The sequence below is a fragment of the Drosophila albomicans genome, chromosome 2L (assembly GCF_009650485.2).
Source record: "Drosophila albomicans strain 15112-1751.03 chromosome 2L, ASM965048v2, whole genome shotgun sequence".
NCBI lineage: Eukaryota > Metazoa > Arthropoda > Insecta > Diptera > Drosophilidae > Drosophila > Drosophila albomicans.
The window spans coordinates 15,430,208-15,446,197 of record NC_047628.2 but is presented as its reverse complement, the minus strand read 5'-3'; the positions used below and the strand labels follow the sequence as shown (position 1 = coordinate 15,446,197).

The 15,990-nt window shown below is 33.4% G+C and overlaps 1 protein-coding gene across 2 annotated transcripts in view; it reads left to right on the top strand.

Annotated features, from left to right (window-relative positions):
* The first annotated feature begins 5,102 nt into the window (after positions 1-5,102).
* Positions 5,103-15,990, top strand: part of LOC117564083 (zinc finger protein chinmo) — a 58,527-nt gene continuing 47,639 nt past the window's right edge. The window contains exon 1 of one of the 2 annotated variants that reach the window (XM_034242712.2): positions 5,103-5,323. The gene's annotated coding sequence lies outside the window, so the exon portion shown is untranslated. The remainder of the gene's footprint in view (positions 5,324-15,990) is intronic. The other variant, XM_034242711.2, reaches the window with a different exon arrangement.

The window sequence follows — 15,990 nt, the reverse complement described above, 5'->3', positions numbered from 1 at the left end:
TGGCAAATCAAAGAACACATTGCACAGCCACTGCGCAAGAGGGAGAGAGAGAGTGCTAAGAGAGAGATTCACAAGTCCAATAAGAGCATACTCACTCGCTCTCTCGCGCACACCAATGCAAATTCTGCATTTGCAAGCAAACAAAATCAAAAACAAAAGCACAAACACACGTACACACACGCACACAGCGCAGAGAGCTTCAAATGCAAAATGGGCGCACTCTCCTCGCAGTGGCAGCGACAGCGACGTCAGGGCCCCAAGCAGCACAAAACTTGTTTTTGGCTGCGACAGCAAATGAGAGAGAGAGCGCGCGACGCTTTATGCGAGAGAGGATTGTATGCGAGTGTATATATGAGTGTGTGTGTTTTTTTCGCTGCGCTTTGCTGCGTTCGGTTGCGTTTTTCTCTTACTCTCTTGGAGCTGTTGCGCTGCTTGCGGCTGCTGCTGCTGCTGCTGTTTGCTGCCTTTACTGCTTGCTGCTGTTGCTGGTGGTGGCTCTGCTCGCGCTGTCAATGTATGCGTGTGTGTGTGTGTGAGTGGTTGAGAGACGTAGCGCTGTGTGTATGCGTGCATTTTGTGCGCTTGTGTGCGTCGTCCGCCGCCGCCTGCCTGGTTGATAGGCCATAAACGCAATTTTTTGAATTTCATGCTCGTCTATTCGGCGCTAGGTTTCGGTGGTGCGCAGCTCGCAGCAGCAGCAGCAAGCAGCGTTCGTTGTGTGCATTTCTCGTCTCGTCTAACAAAAAAAAAAAAAACAAAAAAACATTTCCCCACAACGGCAACACGGCCACGGCAAATAACACAGCAACACTTTAGCAAGCTGACCACACAACCAACAAATTTTTATTAATTTTCTAAATTATTACGAACAACAACAACAATACTAACAACAAATATCAACAACAACAAAGCAACGACAAAGCGGAAATGCATAAAAAAAATAAATACAAATTCAGTTTATAAAATTGCAATTCGAGTGCAAAAGCAAAAAAGAAAAGTTTTGAAGCAGCCACGAAAAAATTTTGTAAAGCCGAAAACTGCTTTTCATTTATGATTTAAGTTTAGTTTACGTTTGTGTTCGAAGCACACATCAAATCAAATCAAATCATAAAGTAATATATAAATATCAAAATTAAACCACACACATACGTCCAAGGCCGGCAAATAAATACAATAACAAATGCGTGTGTGTGTGCTGCGTATGTGTGTGTAAGTGTGTGTGTACATTTGACAAGTGATTGAAGGTAAATTCATTGTTTATTGTTGCTAATCAATGCAATGCTAAAAGTATTCAATATTAAAAAAAAAATTTAGCAACATTTTGTGGAAAGTTTCCCAAATAAAATAACGAAAATAATAAATGTGAAATGAAATAAAATACAAGTATATGGATAAACGAATTAAATAAATAAAAAATAATAAATATAAAAAGAATTCAAATACAAATTAATAAAATAAGCAAAAAAAAAAAAAAAAAATATTGTTACAATAAAAAATATGCTTAAGTGCACTTGACAATAGTTTGCTATATAAATGTGAAATGAGAACAAATTTTAAAACATTAAAATACTTTTCACAGTTCAAAATATATTTAATGCAACATAAAAATAATCAAATAAACACTTTCAAAATAGCTGTGCATTAAAAAATACCAAAAATTATTTAACAAAAAACTAAAATAAATGAAATTCCTTCTCAAAATCAGAAAATTGCAATTAAAAATGTTGTGAAGCCTCTAAGAAAAAGTTCTCTCTTTAAACTACAAATGTATCTCGCAGATACAATTTCAACTGTGCGTGAAGAACAAGCGAAAAGTGTCCCGAATTTCCGATTTCCCAAAAACTGCTTCAACTCGTTCATCAACTCAGTTCCGGGACAAAAATCCATACAAATGCAGTATGTGTGTGTGTGTATCCTGAGTGCGTAGAATCAAATGTGTGTGTTTGTGTGTGAGTGTATCAAATGGGGTTGCTTGATTCGATTTGGATTTGATCCGCTGCTCGTAACTGCAACTGAAACTGGAAAACGCAAATTCGAAGCGAAAACTTTTATGCAGAACATGAAATCGTCTGCATTTTTAATCAAGCAACAACAATGCCAAACAACAATTACAACAACAACAACAACAAGAGGAACAACTACAACGATAACAAAATGCTATAACAATAACAACAGCAACATCAATCCATAAACAACCCTGCCACCCTTCATACCGCTCCTCCTCTCCGCCCCAAGCAAAACTCGAACCCCTTTTTTCCACCACGTGATTGTGTGAGAGTGTGTGCATGTGTGTGTGTGTGTGTGTGTGTGTGTGTGTGTGTGTGTGTGTGTGTGTGTGTGTGTGTGAGAGTGCAACATGAAAACTGCATAAGTGCCACAGCAGATGAAAGATAATCTGCAAAGACAACAAGTAGTAGAAACTAATAAGAAAATCTTTAAGAAAACCGAAAGAACATTTGAAAAATTTACTTAATAAAATATTGCCCACAATAAATAAAAGAAAATAATTCCAATATTACCTTAAAGAAATACTGCATTCAATAAATAAAAGAATACAATTCAAAAAATATAAATTTTAAAAAATATTTCATATGTTACAATAATAATATATAGAAATAATGAAGTAATTAATAAATATATAATGTATAAAAATGAAAAAAAAAATTGCATATATTACAATAATAATATATAGAAATAATGAAGCAATTAATAAATATATAATGTATAAAAAATAAGTAAAAATATAACAAGAATTAAGTAAATATAAAAACAAAAATATATAAAAATTATGAAATAATGATTCTTAATAAATATATAATTCATAAAAAAATAAGAAATAAAATAAAATAAATTAATACAACAATTTTTGAGCTTATTTATGCAAAAAAAAATAATAATTGCATTAAAATGATTTTTTAAATATACAGTATCAAAGATTATTTCACAAAAAGAATTTCCAACAAAAAAGATAATAAAATATTTTTGTTTAACCCGTTAAAAATATACGAATATGACAAAATTTGTTGAAAGCGTAGAATATAATTCTTTAAAAATGTTTATAAATATCTCATTAAATCTTCTAAGGAACTTTCTGATAGAGCTACATTATCATTATTAATTTCCTTTAAATGGTTTTATTTCAATCAAATAGCAAATAGAATGGTTCTTTTATAAATTTGTTCATAGAATTGTTTTTTTCTATTACTATACCTTATACTAAAACATGATTTAATGTGGCTTAAGTTCATAGACATATTTTTTAAAGAAAATCAACTTTTAGAACAACAAAATCATATTATATATTACAGCTAATAATCTTCAAACAAGAATTTTACAAATAATTCATTTCTAATTGTTTCACAACATTGTTTATGGTTTACTTAAATGAATTTGTCGCTGGTATTGCACATGCATATAATACGACTCCGATTAGAAGTGTTTTCCACATGCGCGATAAGAAGACATTGACAATTTCCTGATGCTACACACATGCCTCATGCTTAAGTGGCGCGTGTGTTGTGTTTAATGTTGTGTTCTTTCAAAACTATAGTACAACCGAAAAAAAATCAGAAAAGTGTCAACTGCTTGGCAAGAGATTATGAATAGAAATTAGAGTAAATTGAGAGGTTTTTTTTGTCAAGATTACCATAAAAGGCGAACACTGAATATTTTAAAAGCTGATAAGCTTCAATATATTCTTGTGACATTATTTTGCTCATGAATGAATATACGGGCAATCTTTTAAACGGGTGATAATTCAAAATATTAGATTAGAAACTGAAATTATAAATTTTTCAAATATGTTTTGCATATTGCAATTCGTATAGGAAATTTCACAACTTAAGATCATAAAGATCCTGAGATATTTACAAGTTCCAGTGAAGAAATTGAAAAATATAATAAAAGAGAAATCAAAAGATGAAATAAAACAAACAAGTAATTCACTTTAGTCTTAGACATCTCTTTAATCTTATGATCATAATGATCCTGAGATATTTACAAGTTCCAGTGAAGAACTTAAATAATATAATAAAAAATAGAAATCAAAAGATTAAATAAAACAAACAAATAATTAAAATTTACTATTTATTTCTTTGAGTATCTCTTTAATCTTATGTTTTCTTTCCATATATATATTTGCAGGTCCAAATGTCACTGTGAAAATGTCTGAACAAACTAATCACGACAACAAAACCAACAACAATCGACAGCAGAATCGGCGCATGCAACAAAATGCACACTTTGAACATTTTAACTAACTAGACTACAAAGCAAAACAACAACAAATAATAACATCCATTTTGATTATGTTCGAAAAATGAATAACTAAAAAATAAAAAAATGAACTGATTCAGAAACTTTTGTAAATGCAAAAAGCAACGCAAAAATTCAAATTGGCAAAACATAATTTTGGGCTAAACACAAAAATTTAAAAACAAATACAAAAAACTATTTTGGCAAAGCTGCGTGCAAAAAGAAAAATATATAATTAATAAATATATATAAAATTTTCAATTAAATAAAACACAGATTATTTGGCAAACACATTGAGGAAATCGAAATCGGCAACCTACACACATAAAACCGTAAAGGAAATCAACGACTAACAAGCAATGAAAAAACAACAATTAAATGTAACATTAATTAAAAGCGAAAAACAACACAACAACAAATAGCAAAAACTCGTCTAATTTAAAAAAAAAAACAGACGAAAAACGCGCAAAAATTTAAGCAACAACTAAATTGGAAAAACTCTTCAAAATTATTGGTTCGGACATAACGCAATACTAAACACAGCAACACAACAACAACAACAACAACAGCAACAAATAGCAGTCATTACAACAATAACAACTACTACAACAACAACAACAAGCAGCAGCAAATCGTGTGTGTTAGTTTGCATAAAAATTTCGTTTCGATAACAAAATATATAAAAAACGTAAAAATTATTAAACAAAAAATATACCCCAAACAAAACAAAAACTAAAAAAAAAAAACAATTAAAATATATATTAAATATTTATATATATATATTTAAATATTAATAACTATTTGCTTACAAATTATATAAGCAAACTATTTGGTAAACATTTTGAACTGTAAAAATCAAACTGCAAATCAATTCGAAAATTATCGAAAAAAATTTTCAAAAACCTAACTTTTCGGCATAAGTGCAGTGCAGTGTGCTAAAATAAACTAAAACAAAACATATTATAATTAAATTAAACAAAATTTGTAAACATTTTTTACAAACTCGACGATCAGCAAAAAGGAGAGGAACATTTTGGATTAACGCGAACATTTGCAATTGGATTTTAAGGTGAGTTTTTGAAAGAGATTTAAGATTTGAAAGTGTGTTAAACTTCTTTGCCCATAAAACAACTTTAGCAATTGGTAATTAAATTGAGATTTTACAAAAGGATGTTTTAAAATGTTCCTTAATATCAAATTCAATTCAATTAGTATTACATTTATACCAGTATTTTTTTTGAAGCAATTTAAATTTTCTTTTTTTAAAAAATGAAATTTAATTTTTGAAAATTAAATTTGAATAACCAGCTTAAAATTATTCTTTACTCTAATGCTTCATCTTTGAAATCAATCAGTATTCCCAAAGTTGCCATTTTAATTGCTGTCACAACTGCAGCCAACTTAACGTTAGGGTTACAACTGTTAACGATCTGGCAACTCTTCGTTTGAGACTGCATCGTAAGCTCAACAACTAACTTGATGTGTAATATTTTACGCATTTTCACTTATTACTTTGTCTGCCATTCGTCCCCTGCTTCGTCCCCCTTCTGCTGCTCAACTTTTGTCACAGTTAGTTAAAGTGAACTTTTTCGAAAGTTTTTTTTTTCTTGCAAAGCTTTGGAAACATTTGGCAGACGCACTTTACGCACACATGTAATTGTAATTATAATTACATTTTGCTTGTAATTGTAATTTATGCAAAAAGACGAGTTGAAAAATGAGTTTATACATATTTTCTACGCACTTTTTTTTCGAGGCTTATGATTTATGAGCGTCAACGTTGCACATATTAATAACAATTAGGCGTCAAGTGAACGAACAGTGAAGAAAAAAAAAAAAGCAAAAGTTGTTCACAATAACATTTTTTTGTTTGCTGGGTTTCTTTGCATAAATTAAACTTTTCTTTACGCTGCGACTGTCGCTGTTGTTGCTGCTGCTGCGTCGCAGTCGACGTCACTGACACGCAACCCCCTCGCTCAGTCAGCGCTGCTGGCGTCGCTGCCACTTTGACCTACTTTAAGCGCAGCGCGTTCCAAATTTTTTCTTGTGCGTTGTGTGTACTATTTTTTTTCGTTTCCATTGTGTTGCTGCTCTAACACATTGTTTGTGCAGTGCTAAAGCTGTCTCGCTTACGCACTGCGTGTGCTTAAATGTAGTTGTTGCTGTTGTTGTTGTTGCGTTTTTCGTGGGTCTTCCGCATTTAATTAAATGCAACAACAACAACAACAATTTGGTAATTTCGAACATTTGCTTTATGCGTTTGCTTCTTTCTATTTTAGTGTTTGCGTGCGTATATTTGTTGTTGGCGTCCTCTTTGTTGCATTTTCACTTGTCGGAAGTGCGTTTTTGTTTTAGTTTTTTGTTTTTGGGGATTGGCCTCTCACCTCTTAATCAGTCCATCTCGCTCGCACATGCATTTGCACAATCGCTGAGTTCAGTTTCCTAGAATAGCTAACACACCACTATAGAAAGCTCACCCCACCACCACACCACACCACATTTGTCTCACTCTCTCGCTCTCGCGTGTGCAGCGCAGACTGCGCGGTTTTCGGTCTGACGCAACGCTGCGTCGACGTCGACGTTGTCGTTGTTGTTGTTGTCGTCGTTTGCAGTTGCGCAAAGTGTGTGACGCAGTTGCTGCGCCTATGCAGTCGCCCCTCCCTCCCATTCCCCCATCTGAACTGAGTTGGTTCGTGTTCTGCTTCGTCTTCTTCTTTTACATCTTCTTCTTCTTCTCGTGCTCGTGCTGCTTTAATAATTGTGGCATTTTTTATGACCTGCCACTGCAGTTGCTTGAATTTTAATGTGGCTACCAAGAAATGCGATCCACAGAAAAAAAACATATATGTATAAAGCCCGCCAATAGTTGAGTTGAATTGTTGTTTCAGTTGTGCAGCTGTTGAGTTGTGTTGTGGGAGGGGGAGGGGAGCTGTCATAATTGAGCGCGCTGCGTATGCACTTTTCATAGTAATAATAGTATACAATAACGAGAGCTTGTTTATTATTTAAAGTGCGCTTCCACAGAAATGTCAACAAATGATGCATCATTAATAATTACGACACTCAGAATACTTCAAGAGTCCACTCAAAGAGCTCTCTCATGCATATATGTATGTACATAAATATGCAAAACTTTGCTGACTCTCTTTACTTAAAATGGCAGCCAACTGCAGACGCGTCTGCCCCACACACTCACTCACTCACTCACTCACTCACTCACTCTTTCCATCCCAGTGCAGATAATCCCAACGCAAAAAGCGACGCCCATGAAATGCGTTTTCTATTTGTACACTTCACACACACGCACACATGCTCACCAAGTTAGGCTCACAATTGTACGTGTATGTGTGGGCAATGCATGCAAAAGTTTTGCGGGAGAGCGTTTGTAAGTTGGGAATGCGAAATAAGCAGAGAGCAAGTGCCAGTGTGAAAGCGAGTGCGAATGAGTTGGCGAATGCGATTGCGTATGCGTCTCTGTGTGTGTGTGAGTGCGTGTGTTGCTTTGGCGAAGTGGAGCAAAAGGCAACTGGCAACTGGCAATTAGCAGCTGGGGAATAAAAAGCTACATACAATAGTTTGCCAAAGCATTGCACATAGGCTCGCCATATCTACGAAAAAAAAGTGTGTACACACCACACACACACATACATCTATGCGTATCAGCCAAAGTGTGTGTGTGTGTAGGTTTAGGCCTAGGCAACAACAACAACAACATTCGGCTGGCTGGCCGGCAACAAACTTATTTAAGTGCTACAACAACGAGCGAGTAAAACAAATATTTTTACAATGAGTGACACTGACAGGTTTTCACTGTACTTAAATAATATTTTAAAGAAATATTTGCTTTTCGCCGCACTTTTTGTTGCTATTATGACTGTGGATTTTTATAATGAAATTGTCTAGCATTTCGTTGATAAGCTTAATTAGCACCACATAAAAAAATAGCTCTGAAACCTACAAAACACAAAACTAGGAAACTAACTGCAAGACTTAAGCCAATGTTTGGTGCGTGTGTCATTTTTTTTTTTTTTGTTATGGGCCATAAAATTGCAGATTGCGTAGAAATTATGATGCTTATAAAATTGTAGTAAAAAATAAAAATAAGTTTGAATTGAAAATTCATTGAAAAGAAATTTTTAGAATAAATTTCAACAAAAACTAAAAAAAAAAAATGAAAATATGTGAGCGAAATTATTAAAATATAATTCAAGCTATATCGAATTACATGAAATATATTTTATAGTTTTGTTTTGACAATTGTCGATTAGTCATAGACACAAAAGAATGCGATCTCAATGATCAAGGTTAGATCTTGTTAATTCTTTGAAATTAATTGTGTAGACAGTTTTTAAGAAAAGTCTTCGAGCCAGAAATAAGTCAATTTGTCGCAATTACAACACAGAAATTGTAAAAAATGCGCTGATAATATAAATTAATATTGAATGCCCTCAAACACACACAGACACACACACACACCTATATTGAGAAGGGCGCAGCGAACAAATAAAACTACAGCTATGTATAGAGCTTTAGATATGTATAGAGAGAGAACTATTTACATATGTACACACTTGTCAGCCCATACAGAGTATGTGTGTGTGTGCAAACGCAGCGCAAAAAAAAAATCATGCGTATACATTTTTGTTGTTGTTGCTGTTGAGTTTCGTTTCGTTTATTTGTAGATTGTGTCAGAGTCGCATCTAAATTATTGCGGTCTACAATTGGCTGAAAGTGCGTGCGAGGGGTTCAGCGGGAGGGGAGGGGAAGGGGGGAAGCGGCAGCGGTAGCCGCTACGCTCTATCGCCAACGCCTGCACAGCAACGAACACACAAAAAAAAATCAACAGCAGCGATAGAAAAAAAAACCTTGAGCTCGCACAACATAATTAAAAATGTGCGTAGACACACACACACACACAGGCAGAGACAGACACGCATACATGCGTATTTGCAGCGCGCCAAAAGCTTTTCCTGCTTTTATAAATGACATTCACGCGCAATAAATACACATATAGCAACAACAACAACGAAAACGAAAACTAAAAAAAGCTCAACTGCAAATACAACAATGCGCAGCAAGAAGAAGAACAAGCAGCAGCCGCAGCGAGCTAAAAATGGTTTTCGCCTCATTCACTCACTCACAACGAAACTATTTGCGCCTCTCTCTCTCTCTCTCTCTCTCTCTCTCTCACGCAGTTAAAAATGCAAAAGCTTTCACGTTCTCTCACTCTCACGCACTGTTTTGTGCGTAAGCTTTGTAATGGCAAAGCAAAAGCTTTTGCAGTTCGCCGCAAGATCAGCAGACAACTGTCAAATGGCGTAGATCAGTTCTCTCTCTGAGAACTAAACTGAACGAAGAGAGGGGAAGTTATTTTTGTATGAAGCACTAATAAGTCAATTACTTCAATTATATTGTAATTAAATTAACCAAGTCTATTCAGCTAAATCAAGTCTTCACTTCACTTCACTTTTTTTTTTTTTTTTTAGAATTTCCCTCAGAAATGTTTATTTAATTGCGTGAACCCCCTCAATTTGTTTTTAATAACACCTAATTAAGTCAAGCTCAAGATACGTTATGTTAAACACACACTCTCGAAAAACAAAAACCAAAAAAAAAACAGAAGAGATTGACTACGTAGCTCTCTTCCTCTTGTTGCTTGTAAATTGGCTCAATCTTGAAGCGCCGGCGTCACCACTTCAAGTGTGTGAGTGTGTGTGTCACATGAGATTCCCCATCGCACAAAATATGTATATGTATTTATTTTGTCGTTCTCGTCGTTTGATTTCTCCCCTCCCTCTGGCTCTGGCTCTCGCTTGAGCTCTTTTCATGCCCCTTTTTGGGACTCTTGGGAGGCAAGTGAAGCAAAGACGTTTGGAGTGCACTCGTCTCGCAAACACACATACGAATACAAAAAGCACAAAAGAAAATGGTTAAGGAAATTAAAAAGCATAAAAACAACAGCAACAGCTTCCGTTAAAACAAAGCGCAAAGAATGAGACCAAAAGAGGGCCACCAAAATCACAACAACAACAACAACAACAACGCAAAGAATGAGAATAATATCACAAAAAGGGGTTAAAAAAAAAACAACACGCAACTCGTTTGCAGCATATGCAGCATTTACCGTTAGCAAAGGGGAATGCAACGAAAAGGAAACAACGAAAAAAAATAGAAGGAGTTGGGGCGGCAACTCTGGTTAATTGCTGGGTTGCCAACGCTACGCGATGTATGCATATCCCAAAGCTTGTCTTTGATCGGAAAAGACTCATTTCAACGGCAATCGCGGTGAGGGGGGAAATACGGAAACCACTTGAAGTGGAAATCGGTTAAGAGTCGAATTAAATGCAGATAACCGGGAAATGTGCTGGAAAAAATACGAGATATCTGAAGTGTGATTTCAGCAATAAATCATTGATTGATGTGCATATCAAAAATAATTGTATTATTTCAGCATATCTTAAGGTTCTGACGGGGTATTTAATCCAGGAAATTTTAGAAAAATTTTTACTTATTAATCTTGAATTAATCTTTATATTTTATTTTACTAGAATATTTTATATTAACTACAATTTGATATTTTAGGATTTCAATTTTTATACTTTCATATGTTTCGAGTTAAACAATTTCAAGAAATATTTGTTTTAAGAAATAATTACGAAATTGAATTCAACACAGCTACTTTACTAAGTTGAGATGGAAAATATGAGAAATTTTTACTCAATTAAAGAGAATATTTTGTACTACAATTGATTGATATTTTGGAATGTATTTCTTGATACTCTAATATGTTAAGAATTTAAGCATTTTAAGCGAATTATTTGAGAAATTTGAATATATGGTACTTACGTTGACAATTTTCTAAAGTTCATATACGCTCATCATGAATATATCGAAAGTATTATGGATAATTATTGCTAAAGTTTTATTTACAAATTTTAGTTATTATTAAAATTTGAGAACACTTAATAGTATTTTTAGCAAATAGCAAATACTTTTTATATAGCAAATCTAATATTATTATACAATGGCTCATGTTTTTGTTTGTAACAAATATCTTTAGAATAGTTAGTTAGTATTGAAATAACAGAATATTTTAATAGTATTTTTACATCATTTTGTATAGAGAATCTAGGATTATTACCAAAGGCATTTTTATTCAGACAATTCAAGCTGTTCTCCAAATTTATTTGCATTAGATATATGACTTAACAATTTCTACTTCAACTTATCTATAATATATCGTATTCAACTCTTTCTTTGCCACAATCTCGATGCATTCTCGTATAATTTCACTGACTTTGCATAGTTTAAAACCGTTTGTTTTTTTTCGACCCTCTTGCACTTGCTCTTCCGCTTAAAGCAAATGAAATAGAAGCGAAAAAAAACCAGCTTAAGCTTTGTTTATTTCTGGCTTTTTTCGCTGCGCCTCTAATGAACTCACCAAAAAGAGTGCCCCCTCTCCCTCCCCTCTTTGCGCCACGGGGGGCACTTGCAACAACGTCAAAGTGAAGCGTCGCGTTGCCGTGGCTGCATTTCGATGTGGTAATTAGAGTGGGTAACTAGGTGGCTGCCAGAGTTGCCCCCCAACTTCAACTGTCTATCAGCCGGTCAGCCATGTGTGCAGTTAACCCTTGCCCTTCCCCCTCCCTCTCCCTCTCTCTTCTTGAGTGCACTTCAAAGTAGCAATTCAATTTCATGGTTACCAACGTTGTTGCCATCTTCTCTTTTGCTAACTACTTCTTTTTTTTTGTGTTTTGTTTTCTGTGTCTTTTTTCTTTGTCTTTTTTTTTGTATTTTTTGACTGCTTCTGTAAATCACGGCCATAAAATGCACGTGAGTGCAGGCCAAGAATTGTTTTATGGGCTCATTCACACTGCGCAAGGGTTCAAAACTGCATTCTAATTGGATCAGCCAACTTGGATCAGTCTAACTTAGAGATACATTTATTACACTCTTCAAGTGTATAGGAAAGAATTTTTTCAATTTTGTTCAACTATATATAAAATAAAATATCAGAGAAAACGCTTCACCCAAAAGAAGAGATTTCAGGTTAATTTATTAAAATATTTTAAAAATAGTTGCCAATACTAAAGATTATATATTTAAAGTATAAAGTATCCAATCTTTAGCTTTCTTCTATAAATTTAAATCAAATAAAATTCAGACTCCCATTACATCTCTTAAACATACAAAAGAAACTTTTAAAACTCTTTTGTATAAATTAAAATATTTAAATTATATGTAGAAAAATTAAATAATATTTTGTAAATGAATAAAAAATTAAGGGAAAAAAAGAAGGGACATTAAAATATTTTCCGTCTTTTAAACAAAACCAATCACTAAAACATAGCAAAAATGGAAATCTATAAAGATCTTAAAAAAAAAACTCTTTTGTGATAATTAAAATATTAAAATGATAAGTAAAAGCATAAAACAACATTTTGTAAATAACAAAAAATTATGAAAAATTTGATATACTAAAATATTTTATATACTTTAAATGAAATCAATCTCTAAAACACAGAAAAATGGAAATCTAAGGATCTCTAAAATAAATCTCTTTTGTGAGAATTAAAATATTTAAATTACAAGTAAAATCATTAAACAATATGTTGTAGAAAAAATATGAAAATATTTGGTATATTAACATACTATATTTTATTAAACAAATGCAAATTCGAGAAACAATTCTGTGTGACAAAATGTTTTAAAGATATTTATAAGGTATAAATAACAGTTTTATTTAAACCTAGCTAATCATTTAATATAAAATTTCAAATGCTAGGGTATCAGATCTTCATAGTTATCTTTATTATACTTGTAGTTACAACAGTCGCATCGGCAGTCTCATTATCTCGATCAATGAAACACCTTGCAGTCTGGTGTCTCTAGACAATAGTTTTAGGTTGTTTTTTTTTGGGTAAACGCACCCACGCATAACGCAAGCCACGAGGCCTGAGAAAATGCATAAATTTTCGAAAAAAAAGCATTTCGTAAGACTCCTCCACACTCCTCGCTTCCCCTCACCCCTCATTCCACGCCCTCAACTCCACACTTTACAACTGCATTTCTCTCTCTCTCAGTCTATGTCGCTGTTAAGTGTGACTTACAACCGAAATTAGGCAACGAAGCGTAAGAAGCAAACACGTTGCCAACTTGGCTTTGACTGTTGAGTCAACAGAGCGCAAAGTGGCCCAAAACGGGGGGACTGAGGCGAGGAGGGGGGATGCGTTAACTGCACTCTTGAATCTCCGCAGTTGACTTCGCTTTTGCCCAATTGCGTTACAGCCAACGACAAACACTGTGTGCAATGCTTTAGATAAACATGAGGTTGCTTTTTGTGGTTTTTCACATGCAGACTTGGCTTTAAAAAGCAGCCCAAGAAATGTGCATACTACAAATACGTACTACATATGATATGTATGTATATACTACTTACTACAACTAGAAAAGAAAAAAGTCTACTTAAATTGTGGCTAAATATATTTGATATACATAAAAATTAAAATAAAGGGAATATTTTATCCAAAAACAATATATTTATTTAAAAAAAATTCAAATTGTATTTCAAAAAAAGAAATATTTTATCTAAAAATAATATAGGTATATGAAATATATATTGAAAAATTAGTATTTTAACTAAAAACAAAATTTTGAAAACAAAAACATTAACATTAACATTTAAAAACATTATTTTCTAAAAAAAAAGGAATCTTTTATTTAGAAATTAAATTTATACTTTGAGAAATTGAATATTTTATGAAAAAACTAAACTTTTAAAAATAAAAATATTATTTGTAGATCAAATATTTCTTTAAGTTTATCCTTATAATGCTCGAATTTCAAAAATATATTATTTCTATATATAAAATTGAATAAAAAAAAAATAATAATAATAATAATAATAATAATAAAAAATAATGCCAAATACTACAGTTGATCTTTTGGTTATGAAATAATAATGACAAAGAATGGTTTTTTTAATCAAATATTAATATACATTTTCTATTAAATTTCTATATATTTTAAGATTACAACATATATTCAAATTTCTTTATTATTAAATAAACTAAATTTTTAATCCAATTTTAAATTAAAAATATACATAGCACTAAAAAGTTTAATAAAAAAAATACAATAATTTTTCATTTTTACTTTTATTTAATGCTATAAAGTTAAAGTACAGAAAATTTCTATATATTCTAATTTTAACTATTTTTTATTAACTATTAATCGATTGTTTAATATTTGAATAATTATAGCTAACGATCGATTGATTGCTTTTAACTGTAGCACATTTTTATTTATCATTTTTGTATTTTACTTTAAATATTTCAATAATGATATCTAAGCTGTTAATTTTTTATTTATTTTACTTTAAATATTTCAACAATTATATCTAAGATATTCATTTTTTTCTTTGCAATATTGAAATAACTACATATGTCTAATCTAAAATTTAGAAGTAGTATGCCAAATACTTATTAAAACATCACAAGATCAAGTTTAATTTATGAGAAATCCCCTTCAAGTGCTCTCTAATAAATAATTACACAATCGTCATAATAGTATTAAGAATTACACAACTTGAGCTTATTTCCGTGATTAATTTGTGGCATTTCCTTTTTGCATTTTCATTTTCATTGCAGGTAAGACGAATAGAAACACAAACACAGACGAATCTTTTTGTGGCCCAACTAATTAGGCCTTCTAACCGCAAAAAACGTAAGTCGACTTGAGTCCAAGGCAAGTCAAATTTTAGCCATTTGCTGCCAGGCTGCGAATTTCTCTTACTTCTTTACCTTACTTTTGCCCATTTTTGCATTTAGTTGTTTCTCCGTTTTAGCCATCCTTGTGTGTGTTGCTCCGATTTCTGGCCATAAATTTCGCAATTAACGACAAATGTCACTTTGTCTATGCGCCAGGGGGCAGACTGTAGATGAGAGAAGAGACTGAGAAGACTGCAGGAGACTGCGCGTTAACCCTTCGTTGTCCCCCCTCCGATCTCTCGTTCTTTCTACTCTGAACTGAATGCTTTTAGCCTGGCCAAACGAACCGTGGCTGCCTCCATTCTGGGTTGTTTTTCTCCCACTTGTGCCACTCCCACTTACGGTCTGGTTGTTCGTCCTGCAATTGCATTAAAAAGCATAAATTTACTTTAGCATTGGACGTTATAAAATCCATTTATGCACTTCACTTGCCGCTTCTGCTTTTTTGCCATTTCTTTTTCTCTTTTCTCTCTTTTTTTGTGTTTTTTCGCCAGGACTTGTTTCGGGTCCTGTGGCCATTGCATGCTGGTCAGACATTGTCCAGTCTCGGGCCTGCAATCTACAATAATTTCTGATTTCTTTTGCTGTCCCTTTTCGTTCTTGTTGTTGTTGTTGCTCTACAAAAAATGCCAATTTCTGCAGCTAGCAAAAAAAAAAAAAAAAAAACACAGCACACAGTCTATGCAATTTTTGTAGGGTGAAGCAACAAACGCCCATTGACGCTGCCACGCCCCCCTTCACTATACACTTCACTTTACTCCCATCGTGTGGCGCTTTGTTTGCTTGCCTCCGTTTTGCGTTGTGTTGATGATGATGAAGTTTAATTTAGACACGACTCGAGTGCCACAGCCACAGCCTCTGCTCCCGTCTCTGCTCGCTGCCCTCTGCCGACGTCGACGTCGCCTGCAGGCTGCGGTGCCCGCATGGCTGAATTACCTCCGCCCCTTCCCACTCCTTCTGTGTATGC